Source organism: Myxocyprinus asiaticus, chromosome 22, assembly GCF_019703515.2.
Source record: "Myxocyprinus asiaticus isolate MX2 ecotype Aquarium Trade chromosome 22, UBuf_Myxa_2, whole genome shotgun sequence".
NCBI classification, from domain to species: domain Eukaryota; kingdom Metazoa; phylum Chordata; class Actinopteri; order Cypriniformes; family Catostomidae; genus Myxocyprinus; species Myxocyprinus asiaticus.
In genome coordinates, this window is record NC_059365.1 from 28,727,834 (window position 1) to 28,747,625 (window position 19,792).

General features: G+C 43.3%; 1 long non-coding RNA gene across 1 annotated transcript; it reads right to left on the reverse strand.

Moving 5' to 3' along the window:
- Window positions 1–3,672: 3,672 nt before the first annotated feature.
- Window positions 3,673–18,967, reverse strand: LOC127412685 (uncharacterized). The gene is made up of 4 exons (XR_007892465.1): window positions 18,835–18,967; window positions 17,920–17,956; window positions 4,186–4,400; window positions 3,673–3,921 (listed from the first exon to the last, which is right to left on the reverse strand). It is a non-coding gene; the product is annotated as an uncharacterized LOC127412685 (long non-coding RNA).
- Window positions 18,968–19,792: the final 825 nt, after the last annotated feature.

The window sequence follows — 19,792 nt, forward strand, 5'->3', positions numbered from 1 at the left end:
TCCAATAACGGTACAGCAACAAACAGTAGGAACGCCCTTTAGTGACACAGATCGCAGAGTCTAGCCACACCAAGTCACAAAGTGACTAAGTGTGAACAGGGCTTTGCTGTAAAGCCAAATTTTAACTGTTTTTTTAAATGTTCAGATGGCTATGCTGACTGTTGTAGTTTTCTGGAAAGTGCTCAATTAATTGAAACAAGCCAAAAACATGAAAATCAGGCTGATTTTATAAGCTCAATTAAATAAAAACCTTTACACCCCACATTTTTGTCACTATTTAATCCCTTACCTACTGTACTACACATGCAGGATCTCTTGATCAAACTCATTTGTGTTTAAACATGTTAGAGGTTTGGAGTGTTCTGTGTACCTGAAGGTTTTATTTTAAGACTCCAAGCTGTTTAAGCAAGTGTGTCAGCTGCAAATATACCATATTTTATTAAATATGAAATCACTTGTCAATTGGCACGGCTCATTAAAGTGATTTATACTGCATGGGCTTAAAATCAGAACCAGGAAACATGGATGCTAGCAGCTAAAGAAATGCTATGTTAATCTGTCTTTCAGAATGAATAATTAAAATATGGGTCAGTGGTAAGTGCTTGAGTGGCTTTCCCAATAGGATGGCAGAGTTTATCCTGAGTGGAGGATATATCACCCCACAATCCTTCATTCTGAAATAACATAAAGAGTAGGCACTCATATATTCTGGGATTTTATATCCAGCCACGCTTTGAATGATTCTGTGATATTTAGCATTATCTCCCAGAAAAGGCAGAGAGAGAATTTGTTTCTTTTGTTTCACCATGAGATGGATTGTTGGCCGGTTTTTTAAGGTTAAAGAGAGGAAGAAAGAGGAAAATTGAGAAGAGGCAACCAAAAAGAAAGAAAAGAACACTACTGTATCTATTTGTGGTATTTTGTTTTAATGACAGGGTTTATTCTGTGTTTTCACACTTTGGCTGCAATGTGGAAATTACGCATTGGAAATCTCATTAACTACCTTCGCTGTGTGTTGACATTTCATTTGCATCAGGCAAGCCGCACCACATTGTGGATTTCACACTCCATCCATCTCATTTCCTTCTCAGATATGTCTGTTGGCTCAAAAGGAAATAATGTATAACAATCATTTCCCGAGTCCTTTATTAATGCACAAACAAAACCACCAATTATAATGCCATCTTTTTTTTTTTCATTTGTTCTCTCTCTCTCTATCTCTCTCTCAAAATTAATTATTTGGTTTAAGTCTGATGTTGTTTTCTACACATTTTTGCATTTAATTATTGATTAACCCTTTGTTTTGATTGGGGTCTTAGAGATGCTATTAATTTTTTAACATTTTCAAAGATTTTCTGATTGGCGTATACACGGTTGCAGTATAGTCATTCCAGTTGTTGACATTGATTTACTTTATTATATTTTTACAATGTGTTTTTTGCTGTGTCATTTTGACTCCATACAGAAACAATGTTACTATACTCACTAAGCACTTATTTAGGAACACGATGGTCCTAATAAATTGCCCGACGTGGTCTTCTGCTGTTGTAGCTTATCTGCCTCAAGGCTCAATGTGTTGTGCATTCTGAGGTGCTATTCTGCTCACTACAATTGTACAGAGTGGTTATCTGAGTTACTGTATCTTTTCTGTCAACTTGAATCAGTCTTTCCATTCTCTGTTGACCTCTCTCATCAACAAGGCATTTCCATCTACAAAACTGCTGCTCACTGGATGTTTTTTTTTTTTTTTGCACCATTCTGAGTAAACTCTAGATACTGTTGTGTGTGAAAATCCCAGGAGATCCGAAGTTACAGAAATATTCAAACCAGCCCGTCTGGCACCAACAATCATGCCACAGTCGAAATCACTGAAATCACATTTTTCCCCATTCTGATGGTTGATGCGAACATTAACTGAAGCTCCTGACTAATATTTGCATGATTTTATGCATTGCACTGCTGCCACATGATTGGCTGATTAGATAATCACATGAATAATTAGGTGTACAGATGTTCCTAATAAAGTTCTTAGTGAGTTTATACTGGATAAACTTCACCTTTCATGCCTGTCCATGCCTATTTTGTGATAAAACAGTGGGATAACACTTCAATAGCATCCATTATGGCCTCATATAATCATGTTACTATACCAACATTTTTGCGTGGCTCAATGTACATATCGCGACAGTTTCCTGGTGAAATAAACACTAGAGTTGCTACAACAACAACTATTATTCACTGTCAAACAAATCACAGTTAAAACAGCAGATTATCAGTTCATAAACACTTACTTTTCAATGAGTTCCTCACACAATGCTGTCTAATGATATCAAAACACTTTTACTATAGCACATAACTTGTAAGGTGATGCATTTTAAAGTTTGCATTAAAAGCCAACAATATTTATAAGCTTAAGCGAGTGCGGTCAAATTGCATGGTCACTCAACTAATAGAGCATTGCACTTGTGATGCAAAGGACCGGGTATAAGTAAACAAGAGCACGTGAGTTGACATGTGAGCCACTAAATGACACTATAGGTTAGGTTTAGGTTTAAGGTTTAGGGTAGAGAGGTAGAATCTTTTGATTTAAAACTCATTAGAGCATTAAACTCAAAAATCTATTTGGGAGAACATTTAACTTGCTTTGAGCGCCATACATCAGACATTTCACCCCGGAACTGCCGCAATAAGTGTAATGAACCACGTAGTGTCATTTTGCAAAAATGTCGCCACAGTCACTTCATTTCTGTAGTTCAGAGGAACGTATAAAGCAAATTTGAAGTGGAAAAATCATAGGTTAATATCAAAATCACAACCAAAAATTTCAACCAATTTGCATTTACATACACACTGTAGTTGTAAACACATCACCATTCAACTGTTTAGAGGACAAGCCACCAACAACAACATAGGGGGTTGTTGTTTTGAATGTGCAAGAACAAGTTCTGGAAGCTTGTGATTACTGTATAGAATGCAGCAAGAGCGACACTCAGCCTGACATGAGTTGCACATGATTGTGTCCTGGCTTTCGCTGCCCTATATGACTTGTAAACAAGTCACGCCGTGGATTCAAATCAGTGGCGCAGACGACGCGCTCATCTGACAGTGCAGGTGATGTGTGCCTCTGCTCACCAGCCCCCCATTCATTTCATATGAGAAAATTACTTCATCCTCACCTCTCCTATATAGCACCTCAATGCACCAGGGTTCAGAACAATATGAATCTGTTACTAATGAATGCAAGCTGGTGACGCACTCACTCCCTCAAATGGAACGTGCTAAAAGAACAGTTGGACATTGAATATCATAAGATTTTATGATTTTACGTGTTCCACATGCAAATTGTGAATTCGTGTGACGGCAGGCTGAACCAGTCATGAAATTAAGGCTGATATATCTGGTCAGTAAAGGAGGGAACAATTTGAACAAGCATTAAAATTAGATTAAAAAGTAAGATTGAGATGAAGAAAGGGGGACAAAGAGAGAAAGAGAGAGAGAGAGAGAGAGAGAGAGAGAGAGAGAGAGAGAGAGGACTCAATTAAAATGACGAAAGTAAGACAGTGTTGAAAAGAGAGAAAAAGTGAGGGAGGTAGATGGCTATTTTAAAATGAGAGTGACATAACGTTAAAGAGAGAGATATCACAGGGTAAATACCCTGTTCTCTGCATATTCTGCCCTCTTTTTCAGGGGTGGTAGTGCAAATATCTGCCGCTACCATCTGGGACTCGCTGATCCAGAATTCCGTTTTTCTCTTTCGGCACATAACCAAATCTCTCCCTCTCTCTCTGTGTAAAAGCATGTAGATCCCATTCGGAGTGGAACGAATGGGATTTCAGTAGTCTTTGATCTTTATTTTCAGATGATGCCATCTGCGTGCAGGCATTGGTGAGTGTGCTTGTCAACAAGCACCAGGCATTAAACCTGAAATGAGAGTAATTATGCAGTAAGACCACAAACACACGTGCCTCATAAAACTGTATCCATGAAGGTTATATTTAAATGCCATTACAGAGATGTAAATTGTGCACTAAACAGGCTGATAGACAAGATGTGCCATTATTACATGGGAATTCTGATCAAACATATTAAATTATATCATTTTCAGAAACCTTTTTATGCAGGGCACATATATTCAACTTCCAAAAAGGAAACAAAGTCAGCATAAAAGTAATCCATACAACTCACGTGGTTTAATCCATGTCTTCTTAAGCGATTTGATCTCTTTGGGTGAGAAACAGACCAAAGTGAAAGTCCTTTTTCACTATACATCTTGACATCCCCAGTCTCCTTGGCACATTCATGATAGAAGCTTGCTTCTTGCGCTTGACGCATGTGCAGAGTGCTGTACACATACCAGACTCAGTGTTGCCAGGTTTTCAAGGTTTTCAGGCCAAGTTCGGCTATGATAAAAATGCATATGTTAGTTTAAAATGACAGAGTCATAGGTTGAGTCTTTTGGGATAATGTACCACGGTCAATGATAAACACTAGAAAATTAAAATGTAATGTCTTTGATGTATAATGATATCAGGATTGAGGACCTGGCAACTGTGTGCAATGTCAAAGAATCGCCGTCTTGAAGCCTGTCAAGATTTATAGTGAATAAGGACTTGGTCTGTTTCACACCCAAAAGACATGGATTAAACAGAATGGTCGTATGGATTAATTTAATGCTGCCTTTACATCCTTTTTGGAGCATGAACGTTTTGGACCCCACTGACCTACATTGTATAGACAAAAACACATCATACATCCTTCAAAATATCCTTGTGTTCTGCATAAGTAAGAACGTTGTACGGGTTTGAATTAAAATGTTTGGATGAACTGCTCCTTTAACCAATGAACTGATTGTGAACATACTATGAGACATATCATGGGCAAAAATAAGTTAATCACACAACCATTGTTTTCACATACACAGACCCGTAAAAACCTGGTACTGTAGCAACAGTTATGTTTTAACATTGGCTAGCATACCCAACTATTTTTTTATTTTATTTTTTTTATTTAATTTTTTAATCAAAAGACACAAGCCCAACAGGCTTTCAGTGTATAATAATGTGTAATAATGTATGACAATTTTTGTATAATAAGTATAAAACAATTTTTTTGTAAATGCCTGATGAAGATCGTGAGACCGAAACGTTGCTGAATACATTTTTATACTCTTTGCAAGCCAGGATAGTGTGCAGAATTTTTCAATTTCATTGACTTTGCTGAAGCTTGTGTCCTACGCACCTATCAATTACTTCTCAGGTGTGCAAGATTAGTTGTTCATTGATTGTAAATGGTGAGACAAAATCTATTTGAACTAACATTTGCTATGTACTGTAATTGTCAAGGATTGTATTTATGCAACCTGTTGGAATACAATGGTTGTATTAATTATGGCCTTTATAATGCTTTACCAAAAAAATACAAAAAATAAAATGATCCTGTTGCATTCAACAAGTCCTACATCACTACCCATAACTTGCTGTTCTGAGATAAAGAATGGTTGCAGAAGAGAAAGCATCCAAAGAGGAAAATGTGTTGCTTTGGTTTTCATCTGCATCTCTCTTTCTGATACATTACATTTATTTTTCTACTCTCAAGTGTCTTTAAGATGCCCTCCTTTTCTCGGCACCATCTCCTCCTCCCACCCATTCTCTCCCTCCCCAGCTGGGCCGCTCTGTTTCCTGCGTCCCACTTACTCAATCGCCATAGCGATTTGCGTCCTTGCACTCAATAAGGGGATCTTCTGGGTTCAGATACACATCAAGAGACAAATTAGGGAAGGGAATTAGGGTTTAATTCTCACAAGTCTAAAATGTTTTGTTTTGTGTGTATATGCAAAAGTTAGCATGAGTGTGTGTATATCCGTAAAACTGGTTAAGTGGGAGGTGTGTGTATGTGTGTGTGTAAAGGAATAACTTCTCTGTCTTCACAATAACAATTAATAAGCAATGAATGTAAAAACAAACAAGCAAACACAAAAAATAAAGGTCAGTGGTTCTCAATTGTTTTTTCCTGAAGTGTGCACCCAACCCAGTACAAAAAAGTAATTCCCACTTTATATTAGGTGTCTTTAACTACTATTTACTAACATTTAAATACATACAATACAATGATTTTGTTGTGTAACGATATGTTGTTCTGCAAAATTCTCACAAGATGTTGCTACTGAGGTTGAGGCATGGATAAGTTTAGGGTAAGGGTTGGGGTAGGGTTAGGGTTGGATTTAGAATTAGGGGTAAGGTTAACAGTGTAACTACAGATGTAATTAAATGCTGGTGCTTTAAATGTAAGTACAAAGCAACAACACAAATATGTACATAATAAGTGCACTGTATCAAATGCTTAAGTACATAGTAATTAAAGACACCTAATAGAAACTGGGTCCAAAAGTTTATTTTACAAATGCTTACTTTGGTTTCTAAATGTTTCTTGAATTTCAATAGTTTCATGTTCCCTATCTGTCACTCACTCGACGCTGGTGTCGATGTAGTGACACTAGGGGTCACTCTTGGGAGCCCGAGACACCTCTGGTCTTTGATAAAAGGCCAATGAAAATTGGCGAGTGGTATTTGCATGCCACTCCCCTGAACATACGGGTATAAAAGGAGCTGGTATGCAACCACTCATTCAGATTTTCTCTTCGGAGCCGAACGGTCATGCTCATTGAGCTGAATACTACTGTTCATTCACCTGTTGGATCTGACGGCGCATTTCAGCGGCTTCTCCCTCCTCTGCACTGGTGCACTGCAGAGAACGCCCCTGGGCGCTTCGGCAGAAAAACTAGAGAGTATATTTTCTGAAAGAGCATTTTTCCCATCTAAAAGAGTATATATTTCTCTAAAAGAGCGCACACACGGAACGTCTTTTTAAAGACGCGTCTTTTTAAAGATGCTTTTCCGATTGTGTGTTATTCCTGGTTGTGCTCGTTATCTCTCGCCTTCTAACGGTCACGATCACTGTCTTTCGTGTCTGGGCACTGCTCACGCGGAGACAGCGTTCGTGGATGGTCACATTCTCATTGCGAGAATGTGTCCATGGCAATGTTGTGGTTGCGGCTCGCCTTCGTAAGGAAGCGAGCCACCCCAGAGGCTCCCGCCTCGGTCCTTTTACCCACGGGTTTGAGGCCAGCGCGGCTAGCACTGGGGGCGATTTGGGGACCCCAATGGGACCGCCTCCGCCGGGTATCCCCCCGCGGATCTCCCATTCCCCAGCACGCTCGTCTGCCCCGATCAGGCTTCCGGGTGAGTCCGCCGGCTCGTCTCACGGCGAGTTCGACCTCTTATTCGGAGCCCGCGAAAGTGATGAGCTCTCGAGCGCAGCATCGGAGAGCGGGCTCGTCCAGTCGGAAGCCTCAGCTGGGCTCCTCCCTTCGGGGTCGATCGCCCAGTCACAGGCTGACGCGGAGATGACGACATGCTTTCCCGGACAGCCGCGAGCGTCGGTTAGAGTGGATTTCACCGCTCTTCCCTGAACCCTCGCGTCTCTGTGATTGGTTCCTGGGCTCGTGGCGCCGCTCAAAGCCACGCCCCGCCCCGTTCCTTTCTTCCCGGAAGTGCATGAAGAGCTGACAAGGTCGCGGGAGGCATCTTTTACTGCCCGGTCCCGATCTTTTCAGCTTCCCCGCTCTCACTACCCTCGATGGTGGGGCGGCCAAGGGTTATTCGGCAATCCCCCGGTGGATAAAGGCGCTCGCGGTGCACCTATGCCCGCAGAGCGCCGCCACCTGGCGTGGGTGCCCAAAGCCCCCGTCCAAGGCCTGTAGGTTTACGTCGTCTCTGATGGTCAAAGCCTACGGCGCTGCTGGACAAGCCGCCTCCGCCCTGCACGCCATGGCTCTCCTTCAAGTCCGCCAAGGCGCTAAAGGAACTGCACGAGGGTAGTTCCGTCCCGGGATTGATGCAGGAACTGCGCTCGGCGACCAACCTCGCTCTCCGAGCGACGGAGGTCACGGTGCGGTCTCCTGGGCGGACGATGGCCACACTAGTGGTCCAGGAGCGCCACCTTTGGCTCAACCTGGTCAAGATGGGTGAGGCCGACAGGACACGATTCCTTGCTGCCCCCATTTTCCAGGCGGGCCTATTCGGCGACACTGTCGAGGACTTTGCCCAGCAGTTCTTGATGGTAGAGCAGTAGATGGATGCTAGCCGGCTTGTCCTGCCCCGGCGTGGCTCAAGATCCCCCCATCTACTCATCGCCGAGGGCGTCCCCCTGCGGTGACTGCACCGGCTCCGCCGCAGCCCGCCCCTCCGGCCCGGCCCCGGTGTGGAGCCCACCGCAGGAAGCCGACGCCACCCGTCTCACAGCCGGCACCGAAGAACCCACGGAGGTCTTCGAAGCGCCCCTGAGACGGGCGACCCAGGGACAACGAAACCCGCTGCTCTGGAGCTGGTAAGCAGATCTTCTTTTTGTTACCTTTTGCATTTAATTGCGCTGCATGCCCAAGTGGCTGCAGTACTCAAGAGCTCCGCAAGAGTGGTTTCCTTGTTCCCTGGGTCACATATTTGGTGTGTACGGCTGGCATCACGACCACCGTCCACCACTCCATTTGGCAGGTTGGCGCTCCAGCAGCGGTCTCCCGCCCTGAGCGCCCAGCTGTGGCACAAATCCGCCCCCGATGTGACAGTCTCCACGGGTCATGAGGACAGGCCTCTTCCTCCCCCGTCCCAGGCACAAGGAGCCAGGTAAGTGCTTCGATGTCCTCGGACTCGGCACGGCCACGATGTGGTGTGGCACCTCAAGCTCCGCCCCGCCGCGAGGCCCCACCCGCCGGTACATCCGATGACGTTGTCCCTTTGGTCCCCCTTGCGCGGAACTCGGATGCATGGCTTGCGCTTTCCAGTCCGTCGCGAGGGCTGGTCCGGACCGTCCGACTCGGCTGCACGATTCACTTCGCTGGGCATCCGCCCAGGTCCAGCGGTGTCCACTTCACCTTGGTGAAAGATGGAAACGCTGCTACCTTGCGCAGAGATCGCTACCCTCCTACGGAAGGACGCGATAGAACCTGTCCCTCCAGCCGAGATGAAGAAGGGGTTTTACAGCCCCTACTTCATTGTACCGAAAAAAGGCGGTGGGTTGCGGCCAATCTTGGACCTGCGAGTACTGAACCGGGCCTTACACAGACTCCCGTTCAAGATGCTGACGCAAAGACGCATTCTAGCGAGCGTCCGGCATCAAGATTGGTTCGCGGCGGTAGACCCGAAGGATGCGTACTTTCACGTCTTACTTCATATGTTTCACGTCGATCCTTCCTCGACACAGACCCTTCCTGCGGTTTGCGTTCGAGGGTCAGGCGTATCGGTACAAGTCCTCCCTTTCGGCCTGTTCCTGTCTCCTCGTATCTTTACGAAGATCGCAGAGGCTGCCCTTGCCCCGTTAAGGGAGGTGGGCATTCGCATTCTCAACTATCTCGACAACTGGCTAATTCTAGCTCACTCTCGAGACGGGTTATGCGCACAAAGGGACCTGGTGCTCTCACACCTCAGCCGACTAGGGCTTCGGGTCAGCTGGGAAAAGAGCAAGCTCCTCCCGGTTCAGAGCATCTCTTTTCTCGGTTTGGAGTTGGACTCAGTCTCCTTGACGGCGCACCTTACGAACGAGCGCGCCCAGTCGGTGCTGGCCTGTTTGAAGGCGTTCAAACAGAAAACAGCGGTTCCACTGAAACATTTTCAGAGGCTCCTGGGGCATATGGCATCCTCGGCGGTGGCCACCCCGCTCGGGTTGATGCATATGAGGCCGCTTCAGCACTGGCTCCAGACTCGAGTCCCGAGACGGGCATGGCGCCACGGGACACACCGTGTGGCCATTACGTCGGTCTGTCACCGTCTTTTCAGCCCTTGGACCGACCTCTCGTTTCCACGAGCAGGTGTTCCGCTAGAACTGGTCTCCAGGCGCGTCGTGGTCACGACAGATGCCTCCAAAATGGGCTGGGGCGCTGTTGGCAACGGACACGCAGCCGCGGGCCTCTAGACGGGTCCGCAGCTGCGTTGGCACATCAACTGCCTCGAGTTTCTGGCAATTCTGCTCGCCCTGCGGAGGTTCCGGCCGTTGATCCAGGGCAAGCACGTGCTAGTTCAGACAGACAGCACGGCAGCGGTAGCATATGTCAACCGCCAAGGCGGTCTGGGCTCCCGCTGTGTGTCATAACTCGCCCGCCGTCTCCTCCAACGGAGTTAGCAGCACCAAGTCGCTGCAAGCCACTCACATCCCGGGCAACCTCAACACTTCGGCGGACGCGCTGTAACAACAGGTTACCCTCAAGGGAGAGTGGAGACTCCACCTTCAGGTGATCCAGCTGATTTGGAGTCGATTCAGTCAGGCACAGGTGCACCTGTACAGCTGGTCCCCTGGCATTCGCAAATATGCGTTTTCCCCAGTGAGCCTGCTTGCACAGACCCTGTGCAAGGTCAGGGAGGACGAGGAGAAGGTCGTCCTGGTAAGCACCCTACTGACCCGCCCAGACGTGGTGCTCGGACCTCATGCTCCTCGTGACAGCTCCCCCAGGGCAAATTCCCCTGAGAAAGGCCCTTCTTTCTCAGGGAAGGGGCACCATCCGGCACCCGCGCCCAGACCTCTGGAATCTCCATGTCTGGCCCCTGGACGGGACACGGAAGACCTAAGCTGTCTCCCACCTGCGGTGGTAGACACGTTCACTCAGGCTTGGGCTCCCTCTATGAGGCACCTGTATGCCTTTAAGTGGTGTCTGTTCGCTAAGTGGTGTTCTTCCCATCAGGAAGACCCCCAGAGGTGCGCAGTCAGATCAGTGCTTTCCTTCCTGCAAGAGAGGTTGGAAGGGAGGCTGTCCCCTTCCACCTTGAAGGTGTACGTTGCTGCCATAGCAGCACACCATGACGCAGTCGACGGTGAGTCCTTAGGGAAGCATGATCTGATCATCAGGTTCCTAAGAGGCGCCAGGAGGCTGAATCCCTCCAGGCCACGCCTTGTTCCCTCATCGGACCTCTGTAGTTTTTCAGGGTCTACAGAGAGCCCCCTTTGAGTTTTGCAGTCAGCCGGGCTTAAGGCACTCTCCTTGAAGACTGCCCTCCTGACTGCGCTCACTTCCATCAAGAGGGTAGGTGACCTGCAAGCGTTCTCTGTCAGCGAAACGTGCCTGGAGTTCGGTCCGGGCTATTCTCACGTGATCCTGAGACCCCCGACCGGGCTATGTGCCCAAGGTTCCCACCACTCCTTTTAGAGACCAGGTGGTGAACCTGCAAGCGCTGCCCCAGGAGGAGGCAGACCTAGCCCTGTCGTTGCTGTGTCCGGTGCGCGCTTTACACATCTATTTGGATCGCAAGCAGAGCTTTAGAATCTCTGAGCAGCTCTTTGTCTGCTTTGGTGCACAGCGGAAAGGAAGCGCTGTCTCCAAGCAGAGGATCGCCCACTGGCTCATTGACGCCATAACTATGGCATGTCTCACCCAAAACATGCCGCCCCCGGTAGGGCTACGAGCCAATTCTACCCGTGGTGTAGCGGCTTCTTGGGCCCTGGCCAGAGGTGCCTCTCTAACAGACATTGCAGAGCAGCGGGCTGGGCAACACCCAACACCTTTGCAAGGTTCTACAACCTCCGGGTGGAACCGGTTTGGTCCCAGGTAGTGGCACGCAACACAAGCGGATAAGCCCGGGATAGCCGGCTGGGTGTATCGCTTGCACATAGTGCCTTCCACCTCCTTTTGAGCTGAAGACGTGCGCTGTTAATTCCCAGTAGTGTTCACAAAAGTTGTTCCCTGGTTGACTTCCTCCGAGCCCTGTGGCAGTCGAGTTTTCGGAGAGACTCGCTGCCGGCCCAGTACACGCGCTAACTAAGAGCCCGGTTCTGGGGTAGGTGCTCCGCATGTGGCGGTTCCCTGTAAGGCTAACCCCTTGCGATCTATATCTTCCGCTAGTTCGTTTCCCTACTGGCAAACTGCGTCTTCCTTGGGCAGAGCCCCTCAGTCTCCATGTTGTAGTAACTCCTCCCCCATTGGGTAGGATCTACCTTGAAGGCTCTCCACATGGTTGGAAAGACCATGTGATGTATTCTTCCACTTAAATATCCCCCCTCTCTTGGGGCGAGGTGTGGTCTCCGCGGTGTCCTCCCCTTGGGAGGGACACCCCCCGACTAGACCTGGCGGCCCAGTCGGATAATCCCCCTTCTTTTTTAGGGAGTGGAAAAAGAGAAGGGGAAAGAGGCCATGACTGGGTTAAGCCTGTCTCTATCTCTGGGTAGTCGACTTGTCCCCAAAAAGGGCCGTTCGACACTCATAACTGTGTTGGGGGAGGTTACGTGTCGACCTGGTGTGCTGGCTATGAGGCACACAGCAAGTCTACCCACCACACACCGCCAGTTCACGTAACACAGTTCAGCCTTGTGGCGTTTTGTATAGGGACCCCTAGTGTCACTACATCGACACCAACGTCGAGTGAGTGACAGTTAGGGAATGTCATGGTTACTGGTGTAACCTCCGTTCCCTGATGGAGGGAACGAGACGTTGGTCCCTCCTGCCACAACGCTGAACTACCCGCTGAAATGGCTGGACCTTATATCGGCTCCTCAGCGTAAAACCTGAATGAGTGGTTGCATACCAGCTCCTTTTATACCCGTATGTTCGGGGGAGTGGCATGCAAATACCACTCGCCAATTTTCATTGGCCTTTTATCAAAGACCAGAGGTGTCTCGGGCTCCCAAGAGTGACCCCTAGTGTCACTACATCGACACCAACGTCTCGTTCCCTCCATCAGGGAACGGAGGTTACACCAGTAACCATGACGTTCTTAGCATCCAAACATACATACTCACTGCAAGTAAACCTGTATTTATCATATTCTGTGTTATATATATATATATATATATATATATATAATTAACTTGTGTAGTTTTTTCTGTGTTTGTTTTCGAAAATGAGGACTACAGATACTTGCAAGTAAGTTGGCATTTACTAAATTTGGCTAAATTCTACCAAAACAAATGTATTCCCTGCTCAAAGAACAGCATATATATTGTGTTTTGAATGCTGGCCCACAACATGGGATGCTGATATGTTTGTATTTAGCATCTTAACCAGCAAGACTTTTTTGTTTTACCAGCATTACCAGAGAATAACATACTGGTCAACTTGCTTCACCAGCCAAGTTTTGCTGGTAAAGAACATGGCAGTGCTGACCCAGCAGCTAGACTAGCATCAAACCAGCACAAATAAGCCTAAACCAGCATGGAAATTGGGTCTGCTTAGATGCTGAGCCTTTGACATAAACAACAAAAGACAAGGGAAGTTTTTTCTCTTGCATTTTAAAAGCTGATTAGCCTATTTATTTTGCTACCCTATAACTATTATTATATGCATTTTATTATTATCATTTAGCATTGTTTTTTGTTATTCTTTTTTTCTCCTGCTGTCTGCAACCCTATAAGGGTAGACCTGTGACCATTTTTGAGTTGAGTACCATAATAGGCCTAACTGAAAGTAAAGAGATCAGTAACTGACAGCTTTATGTGCAGAACTGATAATGCTGCCATTAGTCTGATATTGTACTGTAGCCTCTAATCTATGTGTACTGTCATATAGATTCCATTGTCCGTTAAACTCTCCAAGTACTTCCACCCAGGGCATGTAAATCCCTGAAATTTTTTTGGAGTGGAGGCAGAACTGAAGAGGCTTTCATTTGCTCAGAGCGGAGTTTTGGATGTCTGGTGTTAAATTCACTGGAGTGGTGCTTACATCAGGAGAGCCAGAGGAGAGAGAATGCATGCAGAAGAGAGGGGGCACAGCAATTCAGACCACCCCCATGCTTAATTGGCCCTGCCTTCCTTTGACACACATAAGTATTAGGTTAAGTACCTTTTATGGATAATTGGAAAGTGTAAATTGACTGTAATTGTGGCTGCCATGGCTATTATGCCCATTTTTAACCTCACTTAAGCAAATTAATTCAAAGAGACTACCGATTGTTCTTTCTTCCTTCACTGTATTCTCCCAGGAAAGAAAAATAAAAAAATAAATAAAACTGTATTTGCAGATTTGTAACATATAGGTTGTCTATTATATGTTTTTAGATAGAAAGAGAAAGAGAGAAAGAACGAGTGTGTGTATGTGTGTGTGTGTACAGGTTTTCAGGACATTTCTGGTTGTGAGGACCTTTTGGGTGGTCCTCACAAGGGAAATAGCATATTAAATGATGTTTTTTTGAAAATGTAAAAATGCAAAAAGGTTTCTGTGAGGGTTAGGTTTAGGGGAAGGGTTAGGGGATAGAATCTAAGGTTTGTACAGTATAAAAATCATGTGTGTGTGTGTGTGTGTGTGAGGTAAGAGCTCTCAAACAAAATTAACTGTGAAATGCCATGGCCTGAGTGTTTCTTAGTAATATTTGCCAGGTGAATTAACCTGTCAGATATTTAGAAAAGTGCTTATCATTCGTGAACTAAATCGGGAGTAAATTGTTCCTTACAGACACAACCCCTAGGAACGTATGCCTCTCCTTCTAAATAACAGGTCTCAGTAGCTGTAAGTAGGAACACGAAGTTATATTTTAACTATTTAACAACTATTTTAACTATTTTAATTTAACTTAAAAAAATAAATAATAAAAATAAAACAACATCTTCAAATCCAGGGCAAAATTATATTTATAGCCTCAATTTAAGCAGTAGGGTATGGAGGCTGTGCTATATTGAGAATATAGTCATGGCTTTTGGTCGTGGTCATACACAATGTGCAGGAGAGTGTCTGAAACCCCTTCAACCGTGACTATATTGACAATATAGCATGGTCTCAAATGCCTCATTGCTTTCATAATATGGTTACTAAATAATAATAATTAAATATTTTTAATAAATAATAATTTATATATATATATATAGAGAGAGAGAGAGAGAGAGAGAGAGAGAAAGAGAGAGAGAGAGAGATAGAGAGAGAGAGAGGACAAAAAAAATTTGTAATAATTGTTTTTTTAGGCAAATTTATAAACCCTGAAATGGCAGAATGTTACTATGCAACACAAATACTGAGGGTTATGGACCACTATGGGTGCTGCACAGTGATATGGTGAACAGGTGTTTTGCATTATTACTGTTGATAGATTGTAAATTTTAGCACAGCTGGAATGCTGTTTTGACCAGCACCCAGGACTGGAACTGGACTATCCATTTTTATAACATTAAATAAAATATTGACACAGGATCAAAAAAAAAAAAAAAAGTAAGAAATAAAATACAAAAAAATAATACTAATAAAAAAAATAAAAAAATCAGTTATGGACCTTGCCGACAATTTTGGTAAAAGAGAATGATTGACTATACTTCTAGATTATAGCTGTCCTGTTTTAGATCTAGTTGAAGTTACTGAACAAAATGTTATGGAAATCATTACATCAATTAACAACCAAAAGGCTCAATATAGTATATATGGGATTGATTCTAATTTAATTAAGAGGAATACTATATCACATCGTGCTCAAATTACAAGGTTGATAAATAGATCTATTAAAGAAATGTTTTTTCCTAATAGTTAGAAAGCAGCTGTTAATTTATAAAACTGGTGATACCCGTGAATTAGCTATCTGTATAATTCTAATATTATCTATAATATTAGAGAAGGTGGTCGCAAATCAGTTAATAACACATTTAAGTACGAGTCAACATCCTCCCCACCCTATGCAGTTTGGTTTCCTTGAAAAACATTCTACAGAATCTGCTAACTGTTATTTTGTGGAAGAAATTAGAAACATTCTTGTCAAGGGCAGAGTGGCTGGTGCTGTATTTATAGATTAGCAGAAAGCTTTGATACAGTAAATCATGATATACAGCTGTCTAAATTATCAACACATAATATATAATATATAATCAGCCAATTGTGTGGCAAAAGTGCAATGCATAAAATCATGCATATATGGGCCAGGAGCTTCAGTTAATGTTCACATCAACCATCAGAATGGGGAAAAAATTGATCTCAGTGATTTCAACCGTGTCATGATTGTTGGTGCCAGACAGCAGGTTTGAGTATTTCTGTAACTGCTGATCTCCTGGGATTTTCACACAAAATAGTCTCTAGTGTATGCTCAGAATGATGCCAAAAACAATAAAAACATCCAGAGAGCAGCAGTTCTGCGAATGGAAATGCCTTGTTGATGAGAGAGGTCAACAGAGAATGGCCAGACTGGTTCGAGTTGACAGAAAGGATATGGTAACTCAGATAAGCACTCTGTACAATTGTAGTGAGCAGAATAGCATCTCAGAATGCACAATATGTTGAACCTTGAGACAGATGGGCTACAACAGCAGAAGACCATGTCAGGAATTTTATTTAGACCACAGTGTTCCAAATAAAGTGCTCAGTGAGCGTAGATTATTTGTACATACTGTTAATGAAACTCTTCATTGTTGCATTTCTTTAGAAATTGTAGGAGAAGCCATACTCCCTGTGTAGTCTAAAATAAATCGCCACTGTCTCATAGATTTAAAAAGACTGGTGCACTGATCAGCAACAACTGCCTGTAAATGTTTGTATAAAGACTGAGATACATGTATTTGTTATTGGGTGATGACACCTCTATCCATTGTGGAATTAGCCATGATGTTTCCTCCCAAGCGGGTTTTTCACCTTGCTCATATTTCTCCAATGTCTCAAAAAAATAATAATAAATAAATTAAAAAAAATATTTCCGCTCTGTTTAGATCTGAATCAACAGGAGATTATTATTTTTTTTAATAATCAAGAGAGGGGAGTTATTACTGTGTACCCATCAGCGTTTTTGAGGGCCGTATCAGCTTCCTGCCTCAAAGGAGTCTGTAGCCACAATTAAGCTAGGTCAAAAAACACACAACAAATTACAGACATTCAGCATCCATCGAGTCTGCCTCTGAAGGACACTGAGAAAAATACTGTCCACGATAATATTAAATTTGTCATCAGTTTGACTTCAGTGACTGCATTTTTTTTTCTTCAGCCTGTGAATAGTGCCAAATATCTTGCACTCACTTCCAAACTCTTTTTGAAGGTTAAACACGCACGCACGCATGCACGCACACACACTGTGAGTGGTGTGACAAAATTGAGATATCAAGTGGGGATGGCTGATCCTCAAAGAGGTACTGAGGGGCTTTTAAAATAGGACAACAAAAGCGGATCAGTGGAGCCGCCCAGAGAGAAGTGAGACTTTATCTGTGAACATCATCACAGCATACAGTACACACATCATCTCGCACCCATTCACACATTCTCTCTCACACACACACACATTGAAGTGGATCTGAAGAATCTGAAGGACACACTTTTCAAATGGTGTTCTCACCCTGATACACACAAGTTCGCACACTTTTTAATACTCTTTTCTTATCCAGCTACACCAGCCAACATCTGATTCTTGCCAAATGCATACTTATATTTCAAGATACTGCCTTAGTTTAAAGAGAATTTGAGATAAATATACAAAGACACACAGTAATGCTTTGATTCTTTGGCCGAGATGACCCCACGTCATATACAATGCCCACAGCCCTTAAGTTGCAATTGATATACTGTATTTTGTGTGCAAGTTAATGTATTTTTATTGATCACATTCATGCTGCCAGAATCAGCTATTATTGACTTTTACTTCTCTTTTGCCAGACATGGGATCATACACCCAATCAATAATGAGTAAACACGTATGTAATTCAACTATCATAAGCAGATCTGAGCTGTTGCAGTTTGTGTATGAGTATCATTTTTTGTCTTATTAATATTAATATAGCACTGCCATTATGATGGAGATGTTATGCAGTTGTAAAAGAAAATCAATCACAACATTTTCCTACATGATTAATTATGTGATTTATTTATTCTGTTTATGCTTATTTTGTCATGAGCGGAGCAAATAAAGAAATTAAAATTGAAAGACAAAAACAAAGACAAAGACACAAAGGAAAAGGAAATTAAAGAGATAGTTGATTCAAAGATAATTTACTCACCCTTATGTAATTCCAAACCAGCATAATTTTCTTTCTTCTGTGGAACACAAATTGATAAGTTTAGTTCAAACTTGAAGCTGCTTTTTATTCCATACAATGAAAGTGAATGGTGACAAGAGGCTGTCAAAATTCAAAAATGACAAAAAGCTCCATAAAAGTAGTGCATATGACTCTTGTACTATCTTCCAAATCTTCTAAAGTCATATGCTTTCTTTGTGTGAGGAAAATAAATGTATGCACCTGCAGCTCTCAAATCTCATTCACATTCATTAATATTTAAATGTGGCACATCAAAAGGTGTAACCAGGTTTGATGTTAATTATGGACATCATTACTTCTCGTGTGTTTCATAGCCGATAACTGATCATAACTTTTAAAAAGTGCATAATCAAATTGCATGAATGAGATTTGAGAACTACAATGAAAAGGAAGATTTCCATTGAAAAGTAACTTCAAATGTAGGTCTATTCCTCACACCAAGCTATCCCATGGCTTAAGAAGACATGTAATATAGCTTGAAAAGAACTTGTCAGGCCCTGGTCACCTTTCACTTTCATTGTATGGAAAAGAGCAGCATAAACACCCTGCCCATAAAAAAAGAAGAAAAAAAAAGGTTTGGTCTATGGAAGAAGGAAAGTCATATGTGTTTGAAATGACATGAGGGTGAATAAATGAAGCAATTTTCCTTTTTGGGTGAACTATTCCTTTAAGTTTAATAAATAAATAAATGAGTATGAATAAAATCCAAAAATGATTGGAGTATGTATGTCATGCAAGTGATGTGAAGCAGATGTTTTCCACCCCTCAGCTCAATCAAGATGATCATACATGACACTTAGATCCCTGCACACACATATTCACACATGATACATTGATATTCAAGCAATGTTCACACATCAGTAACTTGCGAACTACCTCAGTAACATGCGCTTTTATCGGATAAGACAAACCACGATCTCAAGTCCACTCAGCATGACAAAATGCGGCAGTATTCGCTCACCCCACTGGCCCGTGCGTGACTGTCTCAGTGTGCAAGCAACAAACCCATTCAATGTGTGCAAAGCAATAACACAACCAACAAATAACAGCACAAATGCTCTTGAGCGCCTTAGGCAAAGAGTGCTTATCTGGGGCTTCAGGAGAAAGGAGTTAACTTTGCTTGATGTTAGGAGGAGCCCAGCTACTTTATCTCTCTTATGCATTCGTCTCCCCATGTCGCTTCAACAAGCATCGTTTTAAGATAATTACAGACAGTTAATTCGATATGTGCATTTGCATGCTCTGCCAGTCTGAGGACCCTTATCTAGCCTCACCGCCAGGGAGAGTGAGGAACGGTGGATTTATATAGAGACCCTGACTGTGCTCGTAACAAAATGAGCTAAATGTCCTCGAAGACAAGAGCATGCATATGTGTGTGTGCATATAGGTTTGCTCATATACACATCTGTGATCTTTCACACTAAGTTTGCAAATTGAGTCATGATAGATTTTTGTGTGACAAAGTGATAAACCCAATATTTTCCATGTTAATCTGAGTTATTGTCCAAACCAGCCACAATCATGACAAACATCAAGCGATAATTTTGTCGACCTCTTGGTTTTAGCCCGGCCTTAGTTAAATTAGTCTGAAATCCTGCTGCACATAGCTATAAATGAAAATTCAAATATGTTCTGATTGGCTGTGATTTAATATAAAAAATATTGGAATCGCTACAAACCTGTCATGCCCTGCCTTTTTAGAACAGTGTTAGAGATATATGACCTGTCTTAGTAGTAAATAAATTGTACCAGATATATGATGTTCAATGAGCTTTATGCTCTGGTAAAAGGACACTGAGGAAGGTTTTTGGCAGAAACTTTTGTTTTTAAATCC